The sequence below is a fragment of the Camelus dromedarius genome, chromosome 13 (genome assembly GCF_036321535.1).
Source record: "Camelus dromedarius isolate mCamDro1 chromosome 13, mCamDro1.pat, whole genome shotgun sequence".
Taxonomy (NCBI): Eukaryota; Metazoa; Chordata; class Mammalia; order Artiodactyla; family Camelidae; genus Camelus; species Camelus dromedarius.
Window position 1 is genome coordinate 49,282,989 of NC_087448.1, and position 23,803 is coordinate 49,306,791.

A 23,803-nucleotide genomic window follows, 5' to 3' on the forward strand; every position below is an offset into this window, starting at 1 on the left:
GGGCAGAAAAATTAATTTCAGGTATGCAGATCAATAACAGCTTGGCTCATCTGCAGGCACTTTTTAGGGTAGCTAGAAAGATGCACAGCCTGCATAGCCATCAGATAATCAAAATCCCCTAAAAGGACCAAAGAATATTACAATGAATCACATCTTGCTTGCCTGAGAAACTACTGACATATAAGCTCCTTTTTTTTTTTTTTTTTTGACACCTGACCTTTTGAAACACAACTGGCCATGATCCAAAATGAGACCCTTAGTCACTGGAGGTGCACTGTGTTTAGCGAACTATGTGTGAAAAACTGTGCTCAGTGACTCACAGTTAGCATCACTGTGTTTAGTGACATGTGCATGAAACACTTTGCTTAACAGTGCGTGGTGCACTTACTGCCTGTTTGTTGACGTGTGTCTGAAACACCACCAGGTCCAAAGAGCCCGACCGGCAGCTTTACCAAAAAGGGAAAAAGGGGTGGTGAAAAATGTTTGGGCTTCAAATCCCACGTGCACAGATTAAAATCCCAGTTTGACAACTTCATGACTTAGACCCTTAGAGGAGTCACTTAAGTTCACTGAGTATGTTTCCTTGTCTTAAAATGGGGTAATGCTGTCTCCTTTCAGACGTCTGCAAGGATGAGAGGTAAGAGACTTGGAGTACCAGGCCTGGGCCCGGCGCACATACTGACATCACAGCCCAAAGTCACTTCTCCTTGTGGAAGATCTCAAGGCATCCAAACCAAGTTCATCCCATCCAAGTTCAAGCACAGTTCCCAACACAAGCTCCACTGGCTTTCAGAACAACGTCTTATCCACAGAAATCAATTTATGCCTAAGTTTTTGCAACACAAGCAATAAACTTAAAACCTACTTATATTCAAAGAGTAATCTAGCTAATACATGACGTCATTAAATTCTACCTTATCCTTTGGTGATGAAATGGTGAAGCCTGACTCCTCCTTTCACCTGGAATTAGTAAAGGAAGAAGCATCATCTTGACCTTTAGCATGCTGACATGCTCATACTGCTTTCAGAAGAAAATAAAGATATAAAAGTGTGCTAAGTCTATTGAAATGAAATTTTCATTTATGAAACATGTTTCTCTGATAAATCATCTCAATTTAACAAGCATTTCCTGAAAGTCCACTATTCTCAAACAAGATGTGCGCTAAGCCCCATATAAACGGGGAAGGAAAAAGTTGCTCTGCTTTCTCATTAGATTGGCCACTTAAGGACCAGACTTTTGATATCCTCTAAATTTCACCAGCTCTGAACTACAAAAAGACAAAGGAGAGGAAAGTATGAGTGGAAAAAGATCATAGTGTATATTTTCCATTTCCCAAACCACCCCAGCCCAGGTCCCGACAAAACTAGGGGTGAGAAGTTATCTCAACCAGCAGCGCCAACCACCTCCACTAACAGCAACACTGGGAGACCCGCCATCTGTCCCGGCTGCTATCGGGGAGAACCAGCAGGTGGCTATCAGTGACGGCTTCTGACAGACACCTGGGCCCCCACCTGTCCCCAGGCTCAGCTGTCTCCTTCCCCTCAGGGCAGAACAGATGCTTGGCAAGAAGGAAAGCTCTGTAAAGGGGTTTCCAAGTCCAATCAAACGTGGGCAAGCTTCAAGGCTGACAGAACTTCTATTTTATGACCATGTTTACAGAATTTTTAGTAACTAAAACTATGAAACATTTTTTTTTTCACTAAATCGTCCTTTGGTTTGCTTTAGAAAGCACGGGTTCCAGCTAAGGTGGCTGTTTTAAAAACAGTAACAAAGACAACAAGAACTCATGCCATAAAACTGGATTCTTTCAGTTTTCTGTGTCCTTATGGTTAAACTGAGTCTATAAATGGAACTCTTGTAGCCAATAATCTTGAAGCTTTTTAAAAACACAAACTTGGACATCTAGCACAATCATTTCGCCCTGTATCTTAGTCTTTATGAAGGAGCTGTGGCAGGATTGCATGATATTGTAAGTCTGATGGTTGGGATCCCAAGAAAAATAAATAGTGGCCTTAAGGGAAGAAGTTCACATTAGGAGGTGAAAAGTTAATACTGCTACCTATGCCCTACCCCAGTTGACTCCCAATCTTCAGGAAAAAAAAAAAACTAGTAGAAACTGCAGCTCCAAATTTTGAATTGGTTGCTTGATTTATTTGACCACTTTGCTAAAACACTGGTTTGATCAAATCACAAAGAAATCAAATCTCTCTATTTGACTTTTCCCACCTCCTATCCTAGTTCCAAAGTGCCAATGAGTTGGGGGAAAAAATGAACAATATTCAGGTGGCCAAAAAAGAGAGAGAGAGAAGGAAAAGATGCAGATGCTCCACAAATCTGCAATAAGTCTCAGAATTAATGAATGTCAGTTACATCCACGTTGAGCTGGGGGAGACTGGGGCTCTGAGATGCAGGTATTGACAAGGGCCCACCGTCAGTGGAGGTGTTATAAAGCTGCTCAGGTATACAACGCGCTGTCTTAACTTTAATTATCAGGCACTGAGCATTTTCAAAATACACGTGCATAGTTTCTCTGCTTACAGAGGTTTTGTTACCTTTAGGGAACATTATAAAAATAAGTCAAATGGTATTAACATAACCAGAGAGAGGAGGGCTAAAGAAGGCTAAATACCTTGGGGGCTTTATAGTTTTAAAAGTAGTTCTCTTGCACACTGGAAAGCCAGTGGTTTGTGGATTCCAGGAGGGGGAATAGGTTGCAAAAGGGTTAGTCACCTCAAAGAACCACTGAATTACAAGCATAACCCCTGACCAGGCCACTAACTGTTTTCTAGGGTTTTATGTAAAACTCAAAATTGAATTTGCCAACAGACATGGAAAATGAAATTCCCTTGAGGAAGTCGCAAGGGCCTACATTTTGCTACAGGAGAAACAGAACATTAATGGAAGTTGCACAATATCTGTCTTTTCTAATCAAAATCTCAACAGGGCCCTGAACAGCAGCACGCCTCAAAGGATGCAGCACTGAGACAGGAAGAGAAGCTCCCTTTGCACCAGGCTGCCATGTCTTTTCAGAGCATGCATGATGGATGAGGGGCACTCAGCCAGAGGACAGATCACATCTTGGAGTGGCTGAACATGCATTTAGATTGTTCATCGGCTCCTGGTGATTTGAGCAAAGAAACTGAAGAAATGGGTTTTTAAGTACTTTGATCTCTAGACCTAGAGACCTAATAAAATGAAGAACTAACAAGCTTAAAGGGGAGGCAGTAAGGTAAGGTGGAACAGGCCCGGAACCCGGAAGATGCAGTCTGGCGCTGAAGGTCTGCCAGTCACTAGTTCTGGGGCTTGCCTAAGTCGTTTAACCTCGGTTTTCTTAGGTGTAGAAGAAAGGCAGGATCACAGCATCACTACACCATCAGGCCTGACGCAGACACTTACTTAGGAAAGCTCTGGTATGGCCAATGCGGGGACGGGGTGGTATACTGCCTGGGGATGGACCAGCAGACTGTCCCCAGGGAGACCTCAGGGACTTGCATTGATCATCTTTGTCCATTTAGCATCATACAGGCTCCAGCCCTCAGACAGGGGATTCCAGTCCCTGGTTTTTCTGCCCTCTGAAAATTGATCCTTTTTTGAATAGCAGAATCATGTCAACCAACCTCATAGTGCTAATGTCTAACACCAAAATCACAATTTAATTGACAATGCAAATTCTAATCTGCACAGGGTTGGAATTCATACATCTAGACATGCAGCCCATTCTCTCTCCCTGACAACAAACCCACATGGAAAACCAAGTCACAGGCAGAAGGCTGGTTGGAGGCAAGTACTCAGGTGAGTAGGTAATTGGCGCATTTCAGGCGTCCATCTGTCCACAGGCCCTCAGGTGTAACATGGCCTCAGGGCTAACCGAGAGGTGGGCCGGGCTCCTGTGACCAGGGCTTGGGGTATTGTCTACATGGCTGTCCCATCTCCATCTCAGGGGAACTGAGACTGGGGGCAGGGGATACAAGCAAGAAGGTGGCAGGAGACAGAACTAAAAACTCAACTCAGCAGGACTAGAGCCTATGCCTGCTGTAAAAGACATCTACCAACATAGCTATGAATGTCTGTGAACACCTTCTGGGCCTTATGTGGAGGAGTTTTATAGGTTTTCCTGGCTCCAGGTTGGAAAGAAAAATACCTTTCAGGCCATGTCCTTTCTGGAAGACTCTCCCCCATTATTTGGAAATGCCTCATTATCTATCATCTTCCCAGCTACAGTGGCCTGAGCCAGAAGTTGACCGCTCACTGTTGTATTAAATCATGCCTCTTGCAGGCATTGCAATAGCACCATGGGCTGACAGGAGGGCACCGGGTGCAAAGAAGGTGGGCTACAGGCTCAGTCAAATGGCACATTAACATTCACCAACGCAGATTAAAGTAGGATGCTAAGTTCTTATGAGTTTTCCAAAGGATTCTTGAACTAAAGAACCAGTGCATCCATTATTACTGGACTCTAAACTTTGCATTAAAATGTCCTCAGATGTCTGTCAAGTTCACTGCTGGTTTGAAATAGAGCCATAAGAGAAAATGATCGGCTAACCTAACTTTACAAGAACTACTGTAAAAAAATGTTTCTACCAAAGGATTTTTTTTTTTAACAGAGGCTCATATCACTGTCAAAAAATATTGCAGTCCTCAGGGAACTTTATTATTGTTCACCTACTTGAAAAGTTAGTTTAAAATAAAATAATAATAGCCAACCAAAAGAGATGGAAAAAAATACTAGTTACACCAAACAGAAAGGAAAAAAAGAGAAAAATTCAGGACTCTTTGTGATAGCAAACTACATCAACTTAAACAAGGCAAGAGGAAAATCAAAAATGTTTCTGATAGTAATAAATATTTATTAAGCAATCACTATGAGCAAAGTATTTTCTCTAAGCATTTCATATGTACTATCTCAGTTAGCTATCACAAAATCTCTACAAAGTAGGTACTATTACCCCTATTTTAGGCGAGGAAATAATAACCAAGGAGGTTATGGTATTTCTTCTGAGAAAGAAGACATTATTTTCACTTTTACTTCCGGTCACTATTTTTACATGAATAGGAGCATTTGAGCACAGCGCAAGATTACACATTCTGTGTCATGCCAGGTCAGAAGGTATCACAACTTGTCAAATCTTATACAAATTCTGTCTGGATTACTCTTTAAGAAAACCAGGAACCCGGTGGAAACCTGCTCTGTAGCGCACAGGTCAAGTCATTCCCCTAAAATGTAAAGCTGCGTTGTCAAGAGTTCAAGAAGGCTTGGGAGAATTCAGTTAGCCTGCAAAGTCAGTTTCAGCCCCATCTTCCAACACCACATTATAAAAGGGCTCTGCTGTACAACATCCAACAATAAGAATCAATGGACATTAAATTGAAATGAGTCAGAGTCTGAAAGAGGGTGATAGAACAGAGAGCTGGCTGAAGGTTTTTCCTTCCACTTCAGCTAAATACTTCAACTTCCTCAAGTGAGTGAAGTGACCAGCCCACACCTAATTAAACCACACAGTGACTGTGCTGCACTACCTTTAAAGAATGACAGACACATGGCCTCGCCAGTGGTAATCCGCAGAAATCAACAGCTGACATTTACTCAATGAAATACAAATTGAGATTAGCTAGCTTCACCTTTGATTCAGCAAATTCAAGTCTGCAGTCAATTCCTGTGCATGTTGTAGGCTATTGAAATTGGGTTGAAATTGATTTGTTTCTTCCTTAGCTAATTACAGCACACAAGTAAATTAATAATCGATGGCTAGCTCTATTTTTACTGTATGCATTTCAATGAGCAAGAGAAGTCTGTCAAAGCTGGATATTATTATGGTCTTAACAGAGAGAAGCTACAAAGTGTTCCACATTCATTGTAATACATCAGCTATTTAACGATAATTTAAAAGACTGTATTATTTGTTGAACAAATAGAAAACTTTCCCTGTGGTTATTAGCTAAATGTGTAGAAAGTTTTCAATTTTATCAAGAGCTTACTTAGGAAAACAGAGCTTAGTAGAGTGTCCAGGACACAGAAAACTCTCAGATAATGTCACTGTTATGAATGTGGTGGGTGGGGCACAATGGGTAATACTGAGGTCAGAAAATGTGAGGTTCAAATCCTGGATCCATCACCGTTTGACCCAACTGTTCTACTCCCATGTATATGGCCAACAGAAGCAAGTGTTACACCCACCAAAGAACGTGTGAATTAATTCACTAGAGTCAAAAGCTTGAAATCACCCTAATGTCCATCAACTGTAAAGTAGATAAACAAATTGTGGCACATTCGTAAATGAAACACTAGGCAGCCATGACAAAGAACGAACAGCACGGGTGAAGCTCAGAGACATAACGGTGAGCCAGGCACCAAAGAGGATATGCTGCGCCACCCATTCTGTTTATGTGATGTTCAGGCACAGGGAAAAATCTGAGATGATGAAGGGGGTTTGATTATGGTTACTTTGGGAAGAGATATTGCCAGGGAAGGTACATGAAAGTGCCTTCAAGGGGGCTGGAAATGTTCTGTTCCTTGATCTGGTTAGTGTGTTTATGTGTACATATAAAATTTCATCCAGCTATAAAGCTAAAAATTCATGTACTTCATGTTATATCATGATTCCTTCCCCTACCATATGACCTCAGACAAATTATCCTCTCGGAACCTCTACTTCCTCACCTACAGAATGGGGATGACAGTGTGACTACTTTCTGGGATAATTATAAGGTATAAATACAATAACTTCTGTAAAGCATTTAGCAGAGAGCTTTGTATACAGTGAGCATTTGATGAATGTTGCCTATTATGATTTCTCACTAAGAATGCAGTCATAAACAGGCAGGATTCAGGAGTTATGAACTGCTGGAGGAATTGTAATTAAGGTAGAAGCTGACATCACAAATGCATGTGAACCTGGTTTTAAGAAAATACAGCTAATCCTATGTTTATAAATTTGAGGGAAAACTTTAGATCCTCGGCTTCTAAATAATGTTTCCCACAGAATTCATTTACATGATAAATTACTCTAATGAAGCTGAAATATTATTCAACGTAGACCAAAAGACAGGCGTACATTTTACTTTCAAGGTATGTCTCACATGAAGTTCATTCATATTCGCTTGATCTCTCTGGGGCTTAGACCACCCGCTGTAGAAAGCTGACGCTTGGGACCCCATCCTGACTCTGAAACACCACGGGACCTGGAAACCAATTTGTACAGCAGTGATTTTCTATGGGAGGCCAACGGCCAAAGGAGTTTTAAGGTACTTATTGGCTTCTTGCCTGCATGTGGCTAAAGAATAAATTACTGGTCTTTAAAACAGCTGAATTATTTTTTGGAAAAGGTTAGGAGTAAGAGTAAGTTTTATAATAACTATTACTGCAAAATCTAAGATTATAGGACTAAATATGGGACTACAAATTTAAGGTGCTAGCTAGAAGAGCAGAGGAACTGTTAGAAATTCCCCAGGCCTGCAGGAGCCATCTTTTACCATTGGGAATTCTTTCTTTAAACATTTTTCAAATTTTTTTATAATAAACAGTATAATGTGTCACTCCATTTGGTGCCTGGTTCACCATTATGTCTCTGAGCTTCACCCATGCTGTTCATTCTTTTTCATGGCTGAGTAGTGTTTCATTTACGAATGTGCTACAATTTGTCTAACCACTTTACAGTTGATGGACATCAGGCTGAACCGATAAAAGACTCACGAATGAGGGAAGTGTGGAGGACAGAAGAGAACAGTCACCCTGTGAGTGCTGAGCAAGGACAGAAGGACATTATCAACACCTGCCCAGCCTGTGGATCCTTCTAGATTCACGAGAACTGTGATGATGGAAATGTTGTGTAGCTTCACTGTCCACGCCAGCCACACGTGGCTAATGGGACCAGGAACCGGATTCCTCATCATCTTGAATTTTAATTCATTTAAATTTAAGCAGCCACATGTGGTGAGTGATTATTATACTGGCCGGACAGCTCTTGCCTCTCAGATCTCGATGAGCCCAGACTCTCCCAGTTGGGAGGATACTAGTGTCCTGCACTTGCAGACTCAGTCCTTCCCACAGTCTGAGACCATCTTGAAGCAAACAAGGCACAATCCAGATGCTTCCATCCTGTCTCCTAGCCTGGCTGCCCCTGGATCTGGCCAGTTGCTCACACAGCCTGCAGGTCACAGCACCAGGGGTGCGAGCTCTCCTCTTACCGTGGTCTTCTGCCTTCGAGTCTGCCGAACCTGCTATTCACAGCGAGGGGAGGATTCCACTGGCAGCGCTGACCCAGATGACTGAGGCCTCAAGACTCCCACCAGCTCCCCCACCCCTGCTCGCTGCAGCCCTGCATCTGATGGAGCTGCTGCTATGATTAGCTAAGTGCCCAAAAGCACAACACCACTGCTACCTGTATTTGATTTTCACCCATTGCCCTAATCTGCCACTGCTCTACCCGCTAAGTGCCAGGTAACCCTCCTGGATGTCAGGGGAGAGAAATGATTTGGGTTTCCACACCCCAGTGGTGCCTGTCCACAGCATCCTTTCTCCTCACTGGGCCTATGGTTGCAGTTGGGGCCCAGATTCTGTATCCAGTCTAAAGTTATTCCAAGTGAAATCGCGTTCCCAGTAGAACTGTAAATGCTCAAATGTAAACGAACAGCTAGATGAATATTTTATTTGCATTCATCAATGATACGAGAAGATAAAATATATATATTCACTTACTGTATTTGTGGCCAGAAAGACTACGTCTAGAACTCTGGTAAAAGAGCCTGGATTATATAAAGTCATCATATGCTCTGACATTGACTGTTAACATAATTTAGGGAAACGTCTATCAAAACGAAGAAGCTCATGTGTGCATTTCAGCTTATAAATATTTGACAGAAACATAAATGTGTCTATTCCCCAAACATAACCATCTGTATGAGCTGCAGCATTTCAGAAAGAAGTGGCTATTTCTGAGGCATTTGGAGATGATCTATCCACTGAAGGAGGCTCTAATTCATCATTCTGTCTCGGGAAGGCACTGCTGGCCTGCGGTTCTGAACTCTGTCACACACACTGGGCAGCCTCTCACTTTGGGAGGCATGGGCTGGAAAAAATCACAGCCTCTGAGTTCTGAGTGTTCTGGCTGGAAACTCGTATTTCTCAGCTGAGAAACAGGAGGGCAACGGGTACCTGAACAGCACAATCCTGGAGCTGTTTTCACGATGTGATGAAAGAGTCTCGCTGCCCTGAGATTCCTGGATTAATCTTTCAGGATCCTGAAATGTCTTTTGTTCTGACCGATCTGAAACAACTTGGAAAGAAAAGGAAATAGTTTTAAATGTTTTTAAATGATCAGAATGCTAGGCAGCAATATACTTAGAAATGCAAACAACGTTCCGTTGACCAGGGACTGATTTTCTAGCTGTTTCTTTTTTTCTTCCTATGGATTTTCTACCAATGACTCATACCTCCACCTGCTGGTGCAGTGAGGAAAAGAAATGGAATAAAATTCAAGCAAGTGAATTAAATGATTTGTTGGAATCGAATCGGTGATAGAGGTTGGGTGGGAGGAATGGTTGAAATTACAGTTTAAAATGAAGTTTCTGAAGGTTATCAGGTTGATCCACTCATTCTCTGTTAACTATTAAAAGTGAGATGCAAAAGTAATAAAAATACCTTCACCAATCTTCTGATCTCCAGCTCTCAACATCTAATTCAATTATCTTGCCATCGCCCAAGTGACAGCCTTTTAATTCTCCCACTAAAAGTTTTACAAGAAAAGGCAGCAGAGACGTGGAGCATAAACCAAGCCATAAATCAGGCCATCTCACTTAAAGTCAAAGACAGAAACATCCTCAGGAATGTAAATCGGTCCTAAATCTTCAGCAGACCCATAAAAGAAGAGTTTAAAACCCTACTGAAAACACGCTACAGCAGAACATTGAAAGCGTAGCTCCAGAGCCAGACTTCAAGAGTTGAAACCCAGCTCGACCCCCTTACCAAGCTGAGTGGCTTGGATCAAATTACTCTGATAACTCTACGCCTCAGTTTTCCCATGTGTGAAATGGGGTTAAATAACAGTACCTACTTCGTAGCATTATCATGAGGATGAAGTGAGTTAATATTCACAAAGCACCTAGAACAGTTCCAGGCACATAGTTAAGTGCTGTGTAAGTGTTTAATAAATAAATAAAATGTAGCTGTTGAATACTGGTGAGAGGAGAGGCTGTTGGAGTTATTCCTGAGAAACTCTGTCTTCTCAGACTGCACGCAGTGCCTTGATCACATTGTTTGCCAAAACTGCACCTTGACCTATCATGGATTCAGAGATCTGCCTATTATTATGAAGAGGAAACTATGTAAAGGCAAGAATAAACTGGTAATGCCCTAAATAGAGAATAAACAGTAGGTGTTCCAGGAACATGATTTTTTCTTTGAAAAGGCTAATTTAACATTAAATGATCAGGAAAGATAAATTTACTGTAAAACCCTCAAGATGACGTTAAAATTTTCCACAAAATAAAGCGGCACGATGGAATTTATAAAAACATCAACATTCTTTTATACTAATCTAAACTGTGATCTTATCATAGGAAATAGGCAAACAGTTGCCACGTATATGCTGGTGAGACCACTACTTTATTACTACATATTTGATGCTGGTGATTCAACATGGAACAGGGAAAGAATAATAAACAAACAAATATATAAAATAATATCAGGCAGTGGTAAATGCTATAAGGGAACATAAAGCAGGGCAGAGAGGGACAGTGGCGTTGGGGAGAAGCAATCTGCAGTCTGTCCTCTTTGAGAAGATGGATATTCGAGCAAAGAACTAAATGAAGGCAGAAAGCAAACAATATGGATAAATCTCGAGAAAAAGTGTACCAGGCAGAGGGAACAGCAAGATCCTGAGGTTTGAAATAAAGGTATGCTTGGTCAATTCACAAAAACAAGAAAGCCAATCAAATGACTTAAATTATCAAGGGGAAGAGTGGTAAGAAATCAGGTGGGGGAAGGAGCCAGGTGCCAGGTAATAGAGGACTTGGTGGCCCATGCGTGTTTACAAACACAGTCCAGAAATTCTTTGATAATTTTCCAGTGTAGAGGTGGGGTCTTTGTCCCATCTCTTTGAATCTGGTTGGGCTCAAGGCTTTTGGGGCCAGTAGAATATGATGGCAATGGCTACAGGTCCCGGAGGCTGGGTCATAAAAGAAGATGCAACTTTGCCTTGTTGGGTGGAACATTCATGCTTGCAGCCAAGAGCTTGCATGTGACTATCCTGAGGCTGCCATGCTGAGGGAAAATCAAGCCACATGTTAACGGTACACATAGCCCCATTTCTTGCCTCCAAATCTGCAGTCCTAGACTTTCCGTCATCCTAGTGCACATGCTAGACATACGACTGAATAAGCCTTCAGATGATTCCAGCTCCCAGTGATCACATCTTCCCAGCTAAAGCCTCAGACACTGAAGCAGACATGAGCCATCCCTGCTATGTCCTGTCCAAAATGGCCATAGATAATCCATGAGCATAATAAAATGATTGTTGTCAACTGCTACATTTGGGGCTAGCTTGTTACACGGCAGTTGTAACTGGGACACCGTGGCAGGGATTTTGTATAAGTGAGAAATCTTTGGAGAACTGAGTAATGTGACCTGATTTGTGAAGTAAGAGGATCGTGCTAGTTCCTATATGGAGAACAGACAGCAAGAGGACAAGAGTGGAAGCAGACAGGCCAGTTTTAAGGCCACTGTAGTTGTCTGAGCAAGAGATGATAGAGGCTGGGGGAGGGTAACAGCAGTGAAGACAGTGAGAAGAGCTTTGATTGACCATATATTATCAAAGTAATTCCAATAGGATGTGCTGATGGATTGGAAGTTGAATGTGGGAAAGATACAAATCAAGAATGACACAATGGATTTTGGCCTGAGCAAGCAACTAAGTGAACAGAGGTGTCATGTAATGAGATACAAACGTTAGAGGAAGAATGGGTTTGGCCAGAGAATGTTCAGAAGAACAACACTAGAATGCAGATGCTTTTTGAAGTCATCTCATTAAAAACAAATTGTGAAGGAACTAAACACAGGATGGACAAAAATATCCATGATCGTGAAGAGACACTTGAATCAACGGGACACACCATTAGGACGCATCTTTGAGAGTAAGGTATCTTCTTTGAGGGGCTGAAAATCTAATGCCTACTTTTATAAAGATTAACTCAAAACACCTCAAAGCTGACTACGCCTCTCCCAACAGGAGCTACCACTCCAGAACCAGATACCTGTAATGACAGAGTTCTTGACCTAAAACAAACCCCTCCCCAAACACTACAAGAGACAGACTGAATAGTATGAGGTTGTGTTGGCCAGATTCTCTAAGCAGAGAAAAACCAAACAAAACCACATCCTCATAGGTTCCCAGCAAACGATGCCCTGGCCTATATGAAATTTACCTATTCCTGTGCTGTTCCCTTGCAGAACGCCCAAACAGGGGAAGTTATCCTTAGTAGCACTACATTATTTTAGTATTAATAACCAAAATATTCTAATTTTTTCAGTATTTTAATCTTTTTTGCATTAATAGCAGCAGTTTAGTAGGGTAATTAAGAGCAGGAGCTCTAAAGCCAGAATTCCTGGGCTAAGATCTTAACTCCAACACTTGAGCAAGCTACTTAAACTCTCTGTGCCTCAATTTCCTATCTCATTGGGTTTATTGTGGGGAATAAATAAATCAGTAAGTGTAAACTATTTAAAAGACATAGAAACAGCTAAATAGTCAGTGATCAAAAATATCAGCTCTGTTTAGCACCACTCAGCATACTTCCATCTGTGAACATACAGTTGAGACCCCTTGTTTAGTTTTCTTCATTACTCATTCGGGCATATAGTATTACGACCTTGAGAGGAAGAGGTTCAAAGTCGCAGGTGTGAACTTACCCTCTTGCTTTGCATCACTGGAGGCAATGTTTTCCTGGAGCCCTCTCTACTGATACCATAACTGCTGTCATTCAGTTGTCTGTCTCCTTTTCTGCCATCTTTCACACTAAATTCATCTGGATTTGAATGTGTCCTGCAAGTGAAAAGGAAAGAATTACTCCATCATCCATAGAAATGTACAAATCGTCAAACACATGGCTTAGAGATAATGATGAATACTCTGCAATTACCCCAAACTTGGAGCAGATTTATCCTCTCCCCACAGGGATGGGGAGTGAAAAGGACCTGAGACTGAATCCTGTTTAAAACGAGGGCTGAGTGCAGCAATTAACATCTCACCCTTAGATATCAGAACTGACAGAGAAGGCACAGCATCCCTCACCCAGAGCCCTGCAGGAAGACAGCATCTAAACCCTTTGGGAAAGGGACTGGAGCTGGACCCATAAGGAAGTTACCAGGGACCAAAACAGCACAAACAGGAGAGGCCCATGTGAACAGCAGGCTTCCTTCTGCTTTCATCTGTGAAAGTTTCTTCTCAGGTAAAAAAAAAAAAAAAAAAAAAAAAAAGACCCAGAAAATTAGCCACTTTAAGTCCCCAACCTGATCAGGCACAGAATTTTCGTAACGCTCCCAGCATGAAAATGTACTAATTAACGAGGATACGGAGAGCTGGCGGGTCTCTATCTGAGCCCACGAAACCCCTGGGCCTCCAGCAGCCGGTAGGTGACCTGGCCGTTGCAGCCCAGGCCTGGGTCCCTGGCGGCCACCGTGGCCAAGTAGGCCCCAGGTGGGTTGTTCTCACGGACTGACACCTCATAGACCTGCCGCGTGAAGAGCGGCGCGTTGTCGTTCTCGTCGCTCACGCACACCGTGTAGGGCCACACGGTGCGTAGTAGGGGCGAGCCTCGGTCCTCGGCCACCAGCGTCAGGTTGTACTGAGCGATGTACTCGCAGTCCAGGGACGCCGTGGTCAGCACCGGGTAGCTGCCGGCCTAGGCCGGCTGCAGCCAGAAGCGCTCGTGCCCCTAGAGGGCGCAGCGCACCTGCCCGTGGGAGACCGAGTCCCGGTCCGAAGTGAGGACGAGCGCCACCAGGCTCTCGCGCGCCGCCCGCTCTGGCACCAGTGAGATGGCTCTGGCCTCTGGCGTCCCGGGCCCGGTCGACATTCGGCCCCACCCAGACCACCCCCACTCTCTCCCCCATCCCCGTCCTCCGAGAGCAGCGGCGGCGAAGGGAGAGGCGGCAGGGGCGCCTGGGGCGGCCAGCGGGGTGATGGCGATGTCAGGCGCGTTGTCATTGACGTCGCGGATGCGCACGATGACCTTGCAAGTGGCTGCGCGGGACCCGGAGCCGCGGAACTGCGCCTGCACATCCAGTTCCTAAGTGTCCTGGCGCTCGTAGTCCACGGGCCCGGCCAGGGTGAGACGGCCCGAGCGCGGGTCGAGGCGGAAGAGGCGGCGAGCCTCGGGCGGGGTGCGGGCCCCGAAGGCGAACACCACGTCGCCGTTGGGGCCTTCGTCGGGGTCGGCTGCGTCCCAGGTCGAGTAGCAGAGAGCCCACCGGCGCGTCCTCTGCCAGCTCCACCTCGGCCACAGCGCCCTGCGGGAAGGCCGGACTGTGGTCGTTGGCGTCCAGCACGCGCACGCTGAGGGCAGCCGTGGCGGAGCGCGGCGGGCGGCCCCCGTCCTGGGCCACCAACTCCAGGCTGTAAGCGGCCTGGCTCTCGCGGTCCAGCTCCTGCAGCAGCACCAGGTCCGCGCATTGGGCGCGGTCCGCTCGCGTCTGCAGCTCCACGCGGAAGGGGCTGTGCGGCTCGGCCAGATGCACGCTCTGCAGCCCGTTGGCGCCCACGTCCTCGTCCACCGGCACCTCCAGCGGGATGCGCGTGCCCACGGCCGCATCCTCCGACACCTCCACGGGGATCTGGGCCCGCGGCGCGTGGTCGTTGATGGCCCTCACCTCCACCTCCAAGTGCACCGGCCCGAACTGCTCCTGCGGGAAGCTGACCACGTTGAAGGCCAGCACGCATTGCGGTGCCTGGCCGCACAGTGCTGTCAGTACAGACCCGCGTCTCCGACCATCAGCTGCCGGTCGTCCTGACCCACTTGGATCAGCGAGCTGTTGAACTTTATCCAGCAGAACTGTCCTGGCACCTCACGTTGGGAATTAAGCAGTATGTGGTTAGACAGAACACCGATGATGGTGCCGGGGGCTTCTTTCTCATAGGTGAGTAAATTAACAGTTTCAGTGCAAGACCCTGACACCAGCAGTAGCCACAGAAGCAGCAGGGACTCCAGTCCAGCCCTGCATAAAGTGTCAGAGGGGAATCTGAGCCTCCAGTGAGACATTTTTGTTCCTCAAAGGAAAAAAAATCCGAGTCTCTGCACCCAGACTTCCAGCCTTCTCAAGCCCTCCTGAGTGCAGTCAGGAGACACTCGCCCTCTTAAATACTTCTGATCACTAAACCCTCTCTGCTGTGTAATAGCTTTTCTCTGCCCCAGGCCCAAGCATGCTTTTCTCAACCCTGCAGGGAAGGTTGCATAGAGAAGAATGTGCAGAGACGTATTCATCTGGGCCAAGCTGCAGTGTCCTGGCCTTGGGGTCATGTTGTTCCCTTCAAAGAGCTCACAGAAGGGCCTGGAGAGCTTAAACAGCGGCCAGGGCAGTGCAGGGGGTCATTAAGATCCCTATAGAAGTTTACACTATAAAAATGTACCCCGCTTGCTTTGCTAGTGTGCTGGATTTTCACTTAGTATAAGAAGGGGATCTACTGCCTCTTTAGTCCTTTCTGAGCGCAGGGTCCTCGGACAGAGGCACAACTGCTCTTCTTTTCTGCCATTTGGAAACAAACGCCTTGCCACCCCCAGTTATCCATCTATATTGGGTCATCGTTTCCTGTAGTGAAAGATTCTGGGGAACAGCTTCTCCAGAGTCAGGCAATGTCCAATCAGAGAGGAACTGTTTTCCAAAGTAATCATTTCTGAATAGTTTTTCCGAAGCAAAGAAACCATTAACGATGAAATTCAGCCCCTTCATCTCCTTTTATGTCAGTAATTACTTATACATGAAGACTCAGTGTCAGCCAGGGAGGTTTGTCACCCACAAACCACTGTAAGGGATAGTTAAGGCGAAGAAAAAGATTTAGGGAAATATATTGCAGTCAGTCTTGTTAGAAAATGGCTATAGACCAATTATTTTTAAAAAGCCCTTGGCTGAAGTAAACCACGGGTGGCCTGATAGACTGAAGGCTAGAGAAACATTAAACCATCTGTCTCAAGCACAATAAATAGTCCTGTGTTAAGTTCTCTTTATATGCAAGGGGTTCTAAATGCTAAACAGTCCCCCATGTTAATGGTGACATTGTTCCTCACACCATGGAGTTGTCATCAGTGCAGAGCATTCTTTAACCAGTGCTCTTGAATAAAATCAGTGAGCAGGCAGAGTTATTAATATGCCCAGGCTATTCTTGGCTCCTCCATGATCTGTAATGTTATTGATTCCTGCAGAGACATGACAGTAAGTGACTGTTTTTCCTTCTTTCATTCTTAAGAGGAAGTTGCACTTATTTTAGTACCAGGATCTGTGAACCCAGCTCCGAAACGGAGCCACCTTTGATAAGATAATTAATTTCCAGGGGTTTTAATTTAGTGGAGGATTTGGCAATGACTCTAGTTATAAGGACCAGAAACCGACAGAGAGGTGCAGCAGGGAGCAAGGGTTGATTTGGTCGGGTACTCTGACATCCTAAAAAGAAAAAGAGCTTCATTTTGTTTACTTTAGATTTTTTAAATTTTGCTGGATGAAGCATTCCTCTGAGGAAGGAAACAAGTCTATTCAGTTTAGTGAGAAGAGATTCCTTGTAAGCCAGTGTCCTCACTGGTATAAAGACAGTTTGCTTTCTTTTTTAGAACTGGGTCCCCCAAGGAAGCATCTGGGTATTCAGCCCTTGGGTCTCAGGGAAAACAAGAGTATCTGATCCCTTTACCCAACTTAATTCCTAGATGCCCCTTAACTGCAGGCTGAAAGCTGATTGAGCCAAAGCCTTTTAAAAGGCACTTGCTTTCATGCACAATAGCCAGGAGAGGGACCCATTTAACCACAGTCCAACTCTTGGTCCTTCCTCCTCTCCCTCATCACACACAATCCCTACCAGGCTTGGCTTTTGCCAGTCTTCAGGTTTATTGTTGCCATTCTCAATCAGAAAAACTGCTCAGCATCCTAAAAATGAAGACTGGTCCACCATTCTATCTACAGAACACCAAACGATCGAGATAAAATACTAAAAAGTGGTCAGGCCATCATACCCACTGCCTCCACGATGCTAAACATCTGGACACTTAATGTTTGGAAACATCCAGGGTATGATGCTTAAACGCTTGATTGCATTTCCCCCCACTTCTCCTCCAGCTGTCTGGCAGCAAGGAGACCATCTCTGATAAGGAACGTCCTCTTATTGTCAGTGATTCATGATTAGCATTCGCTTCGTTTCCTAGTAAACAAACCACCTTATTAAAACTCCGCTTTATGAATGAAGGACAGCTGGAGTTTCCAGAAAGAGACATTTTCTGAGGCAAAAATCAGTTCTGTGCCAGTAGAGTGACAAGCTAAATAATATAGAAACTGTACGATCTGTCCCCCTAGGGATGTGTCATCGGGAAGCCGTGTTTACAGCCCTGAGCTCCGGGTGCTCTCCCGTTCCATCCTGTCAGCTCTGTTAGATAGAAATCTGTCCCAATATTAAAAGCATTGTGGCAGAAATTTGCTTTATGTTGCTTGTTTTCCCATTTGCTAGCATATTGCCAAACTATAAGTCCATAAAATGTAGTTTTCATCTCTGTTGGAGTCAAACATGGAGCAAAAGAAGCAGTGGGGTGGGGGTGGGGGGAGGGGTGGCTAAGGCCACCGCAGGAAGACCGAAATGGAAACAAAGCAGCAGTTTGGGCCTCTTGCTCAGGGGGAGGGGGAAGGATTTGGGTGAACCCCCTACAGTGTTTACTTTTGTTCCTAAAACAAAAGCACCAGACATGCTGGTGTCCCATCCCCACCCCTGAATGCCAGGAAACTAGACCTGTAAAACAGGATTTGCATTCCAATCATTTCAATAAAAGACTTTCTCTTTTGCAGAACAAGTTAACACCCGTGTGTCACTTCACACACTAAAGCACGCTGTTCATAAACTAAGGTAACTTTCACCATAAATTGGGGAAAATGGTCCCCTAATTCAGAATAGTGCCTTAGCATATTCCGTGTTTCTTATTACATAAAACTAGTAACATATGTTTAGGGGACAAAAAATGAAGCCACTGGAAAGTTCCTAATGTGAAAATTTGGCCAGATTATGGTGTCCACATGTCAGTAAGCATCAACTTTTACAGAACCTTGAACTGATACTTCCCTGGCCCGGAAACAGTTTTTGTGCCATTAGAACAAATCGCTCCATGTGCTATACTGAGACCCATTTTCATTTCTCAGCTGAACGAACAATTCTGGAGACAAATGAGAAAAATATTATCCAGTACAGTGTTGCTCTCTTCAAGGAGCAAGTTCTAGAAATTGAAGCTATTAAGACTGTTGGAAAGAAAACAAATCAACGTAACAGCTGGGTTTTTTTTTTCCATTTTTTTTAAATCATACCTTGAAAAAACTAAAATCATTCTTCAGCAGTTTAGCTCCCTCCAAAATGAGAGTAACTGTTTTAAGTAATCTCGTAAGAAATGTCATTATCTCCCATTCCTGTTACCCCACTGCATAATCAGTCTGTTATTAGGTCTTGGCTGCGCAGTCATTTATAGGAAAATTTACCAGTAAATTGCTGGTCCTATTTGTAAAACGATTTCAGGGAAAATAATTCAGCCCTGAAGTCAGCCAAAATACTGTCTACAAGCATAGCCTAGAAACAAATGGTATTTATCAACTACTTAAGTGCTTCAACCGAGAGAACATCACAGGGAACCACGACAGAGGATCAACACTAAGTGCAGATTCCCCTTAACATAAAAAACAAGGATTTAAATGGTATAACCTTCACTTAGAAAAAGTTTCCTGGAGGATCATTGCATTAATATTAGCAAAACTAAATAATCTTAAAATACTACATAAAATTAGTCTTTAAACTGCTGATTTTATTAGTCTAGCTGTATGAAGGAAATTAAATCAATGAATAATGAAAAATACTTTATCTTTTTGGTTCAGGGATGCCTCAAACCCCAAAGGAGCCAGAGGAATCGACTGTGGTACTTGACTTCACGGCTCAAGGACCATACTTTGTATTCTTACCACCTTGTAGGAAGGAAAGCCACTCCCTCTCCTCCACCGAAGAACGCTGCAAAGCAAGAGAAGAATACAGGAATACCGACTGAGAAGCAGCTTTTCATCTATGCCTCATCATCGCTCTTCCTCTTAGCTGAACTTCTTTATTCCTCTCTACACAAAAGCTTGTGACCAAGTAATCAGAGCACTTCAGGGCCCTTTATCAATGGATATTTGATCAACTGTTGGTAACACAATAAAGCTCACAGCCTTGTAGAAGAAAATACTTAAATGTTAAAAAAAAAAAAAAAGCCATCAGAATTCAGAAAAGGCGCAGTGCCAAATGACATGGAGAAAGTCACATCAAGTGCAAACAAGAAGTGATCTTGGAATTTACAGGTAGAATCACAGTCGGCCAGAACTGCCAGGGATGAAGAGAACCTGGGAGTGATGGGGACAAGCTGTGGAGAAAGGCAAGGACAGAGCCTTTTATTGGAACTGAGTAGACCAGTTGGTTGGAGGAGATGGTTTTTTAGAACACTGTGAGGTTGCTTGAATGGGTGGCACAGCTGAGAAAGACCGTGATGCCAAGCTAAAGAGTTGAGACACTTAAGGCAGCATGAGAAAGCACTTAAGCATGGAGCAAGGGGGTGATAATGTGTATTCTATTACAGTAGTGCCCCCTTATCCAAGGGGGAACTGTTCCAAGACCCACAGTGGATGCCTGAAACCACAGATAGTACTGAACCCTGCTACACATACTATATTTTTTCTATACATATATACCTATGATAAAGTTTAATTTAAAAATTATACATAGTAAGAGATTAACAATAACTAATAATAAAATAGAACATTATAAAAATATACTGCAATAAAATTTATACAAATGTGATTTCTCTCTTTCCCCCTTTCTCTAGCAAAATATCTTATTGTACAAATTTAATACCTTTTCCATCCTAACTAAGCAGTTCTCATGCACTGTGGCCATAGCTTTTACAGTTTGAGATGCAGCAACGAAACTAGCACACATTTCTTTTTTCTTCCTCACAATTTCGTGGATAGAACGTGCATACCATAGATCTTAGCAACCTCAACATACAGTTTTTTTTCTTTCCTCATTGTGGGGCAACTTTCACCTCTTCATTTAAAGGAAATGCTTTATGGCTTCTCTGTTGCATATTCGAATTGCCAGCATCAGTACTCTGGCACTTTGGGGACATTGTTAAGTAAAATAAGAGTTAAGTGAACAGAAGCACTGTGGTGCAGTCAATGTGATAACCAAGATGGCTACTAGGTAACTAGGAGGCGGGATACACTGGACAAGGGATGATTCTGTACCGAGTGGGATGGAGCAGGACACGTGAGATTCCATCACCCATCATTCCAACAGCATGCAGTTTAAAAACTTAGGAATTGTTTATTTCCGGAATTTCCTATGTAGTATTTTCAGACCCTGATTGACCACAGGTAACTGAAACCAGGGAAAGTGAAACCACAGATAAGGGAGGTGGGGGGAGCCACTGTATGAAAAGTAATGTAGACAATTGCTTTTCCTGAGCACTGGTGAAATCCTCAGAGAGGACTGTGTTTTATTGGAAGCTTTAAACCATGATCCAGTACAATGACCAGCTTATCATAAATATTTGCCAAATAAATGATCCAGGCAGTGTGTATGCTATATAGCTTCTGCCTACCTCAAAACCCACCTGGTGGCAGAATGAAAGAAAGGCAGGAAGCAAGAAGAAGACCAGTTCAGGTGCCCCTGCAATCTACGTACCAAAGGTTGATGGCCTGGACGATGACTTGGAAGAAGCATAGGGTGAGAACATGAAGAACATTGCAAAGGAAGAATCGGGACGATTCATGGCAGGTGAGCTCTAGAGGGTGGACAAGAGGGAACAAATAAGTGACTCCACAGCTGTTGGATGGGTCAGACTTTCTCAGTATTCCCAAATACTGAGGAATATAGTATTCCCAAGCAGAATTCCCAAAGGCTCCTGCTGTCTACCAGCTGAAAGACCAAACACAAAAGGCTTTATCTCTACAAACCTCAATGTCTTTAGAAAAGAATCCTACTTTGAGGGGTTGCTTTGAGGTTTAGGTAAGAAAATGTGGGAAGAGCAAGAAGCCCGGTGCCTGCCATTGTGTGGGGTCTCAGAAGACAACTAGATCCTTTGTTACAGGCCTTTTGCATATCACATGGTGATTGATTTATGTAAAGGTATATTTTGTAGCCCCATTATGAGTCCTTCTAGGTATTAATTATGTCTTCATCAGATCTGCGTCCCGGTGCCTAGTATGTTGTCTGCTACATGAAAGGCTCATTAATATTTTGGAATAGTTGCGAGGGTCCCACCACCCAATCACCCAAGGCCACCTCTACGTAATTACATCACCTGAATTCCAAACTAGAAAACTGGCTAAAGGATCATAAGCTTAGTCTATGGAACTTGTCGATTATGTTAGACTTCCGCAAATAAGTGAGGCTTATTGGATAATATGCAAGACTTGGCCCAGCCACATGTAACTAGATTTTTAAGTCTCAACACTGCCTATCGCAGTACATTGGACACTTGTTCCTGCTCAGCATCCAATTTTCTTTTGAGAAACTACCTCTTCACTAAATCAGTCCATGTGAGTAGGGTATGATAGACACCCCCACCCTTGGGGCTAGGATGGCCACATGACCCAGGCTTAGCCAAACTAAAATATCCCATCCTCCCAGCTACAGTGATTAACTCAGGTAGGTGCATGTTTCCCAGCTCAGGCCAGTCAGGGCCATTGAGCATCAGCTCCAGGATTACTGGTACAGTTACTAAGAAAGGGGTATTTTTCCCTCTGGAGTTACTGAGCTAAGAAGATGTAAGCTGGATGTGCACCACCAGGTTAGGAGTGCTTGCCTGAATATAAAGTCAACATTTTTCAAAGAAAAGCTCAGATGACTCTGAGCACTTAGATCCAACCATGCCTGATTTCCCACTAAACTTTTCACTTGAGTGTAACTGCAAGTTCCCCTTTTATGTTCAAGACAGGTAGCAGCTGGATTTGTTATTTGTCTCCTAAACAAACATAACAAATTCCAACATTGAGAAAGGAATTTTAAGTAACAGACTTGAAAATGGGTAATTAGCTGAGGGGACCCAAGGAGGAGGTCCACGGAGACCTATCTCTATATTAAGTCAAGAAGTTGCCCTATACCAGGGGAGGGTATAGCTCAAGTGGTAGAGTACACACTCAGTATGCACAAGGTCTTGGGTTCGACCCCCAGTACCTCCTCTAAAAATAAATAAACCTAATTATCTCCTCTCCTCAAAATTAAAAAAAAAAAGAAATTGCCCTGCATTCTTACTATCTTATTTGCACAGCCGCTAGTAAACCGTTACTCCTATGTGGGGATTCAGAACATGCGCCTATTAAAACCAGAGAGTAGGGGGTCAGGGATTGGAAAGGCTTGGCTACATTTATTTAAAAAAAAAAAAAAAAAAAGATAATCTCCAGTTGAAGACAGTCCCTCTGAGAGCAGAAAAGGAAGAAAATATAATGTCACTAAAACAGCCCCTTTTTGACTGAGGCCAATAATCCAAGAAGGCTGAAAGTTAGCAATCTTGGCAAGTCTTCATGGTTAAAAAAGCAAAATTGTCTCCACCAAACTAAAGTTAAGGCAAAAAAAAAAAAAAAAGTGGCAAAAATAATCAGGAAGATAACACGAAGGTCTCACAGAGCCTTGAGCCCCCCGGCCCTCTCAAACTCCCTTTAAGTCTGGAATAATCCAAGTTAAGAAAATTAAAATCACCTCACGGCAAAAAAATATCCCTTGAGATGCAACTTGAGAGCAGAGGGGCATATATTAGCTGTGACTCCCACCCCAAGAAGTTGTTCTGAATGACCCTGGAGACACCCAGGTGGAAGTCATTTAAACTGAGGGCTAAGGGCATGAACAGATTCCAGGGCTGTTGCTAGGAGATGGAAATCCCTGGGCTGGGAGTAAATTTGAGCACTGTCTCCATCTTTGATTGTGGAGCTGATCAAATGCAAATAAATACTAACCTATTACCTGGCAAACAAAGGACTGAGATTCCTGAACCCCCAATAAAAAAAAATGGCCTGTTGTACCTTGATAAAGGCCCTGGAATCTCACCCCTCCCAGTGCCCAGCTCAGATGTGGTCACAAAGGACAAAGACTAAGAAAAATCATCCTTGTGACGAGAATCCAGGGAGCAGCCTGGCCAATCCAGGAGCACATACCTCGGTCAGCATAGGGGATCCTTGCATTTTCTGGCAGATAGGATATGCTTAGATGCTATGGACAGTGGCCACTGTGTGTGGTTTTCCCTTTTCCAGATGAGTTGTTTAAATTGTAGTTATTTGTCATTGATCTGTTGGGGAATGTTTAGTGTATCAGATAAGTTGTCAGATCATGAGTAGTTGTTACAGCCAACCCTGATTGAAAGCAAGGCCAATCTTCCCAACATCTGACTTGTTAGAGGACCCAGAAATTATATCTTATTTTGATCTTCAAGCTTCCTTAGGGGAACTGATTAAGTCACCAGCTGGTGGTTTAAAGTAATTTTTCTGTGTGGTATAGAACGGGAGCCGACGTTTATTTTTTCCTTATTATTTTATCATACGTGGGAAGACAGACGGTATTT

The 23,803-nt window shown here is 43.7% G+C and overlaps 1 long non-coding RNA gene and 1 pseudogene across 1 annotated transcript in view; both read right to left on the minus strand.

Annotated features, from left to right (window-relative positions):
* Positions 1-23,803, minus strand: part of LOC116157203 (uncharacterized) — a 153,974-nt gene that overhangs the window by 114,549 nt on the left and 15,622 nt on the right. The window contains exons 2-3 of the long non-coding RNA XR_010383519.1: positions 12,903-13,035; positions 9,153-9,273 (exon numbers count right to left, since the gene is read on the minus strand). This is a non-coding gene — a long non-coding RNA (uncharacterized LOC116157203). The remainder of the gene's footprint in view (positions 1-9,152; positions 9,274-12,902; positions 13,036-23,803) is intronic.
* LOC116157282 (protocadherin-8-like) lies at positions 13,583-15,250 on the minus strand (annotated as a pseudogene).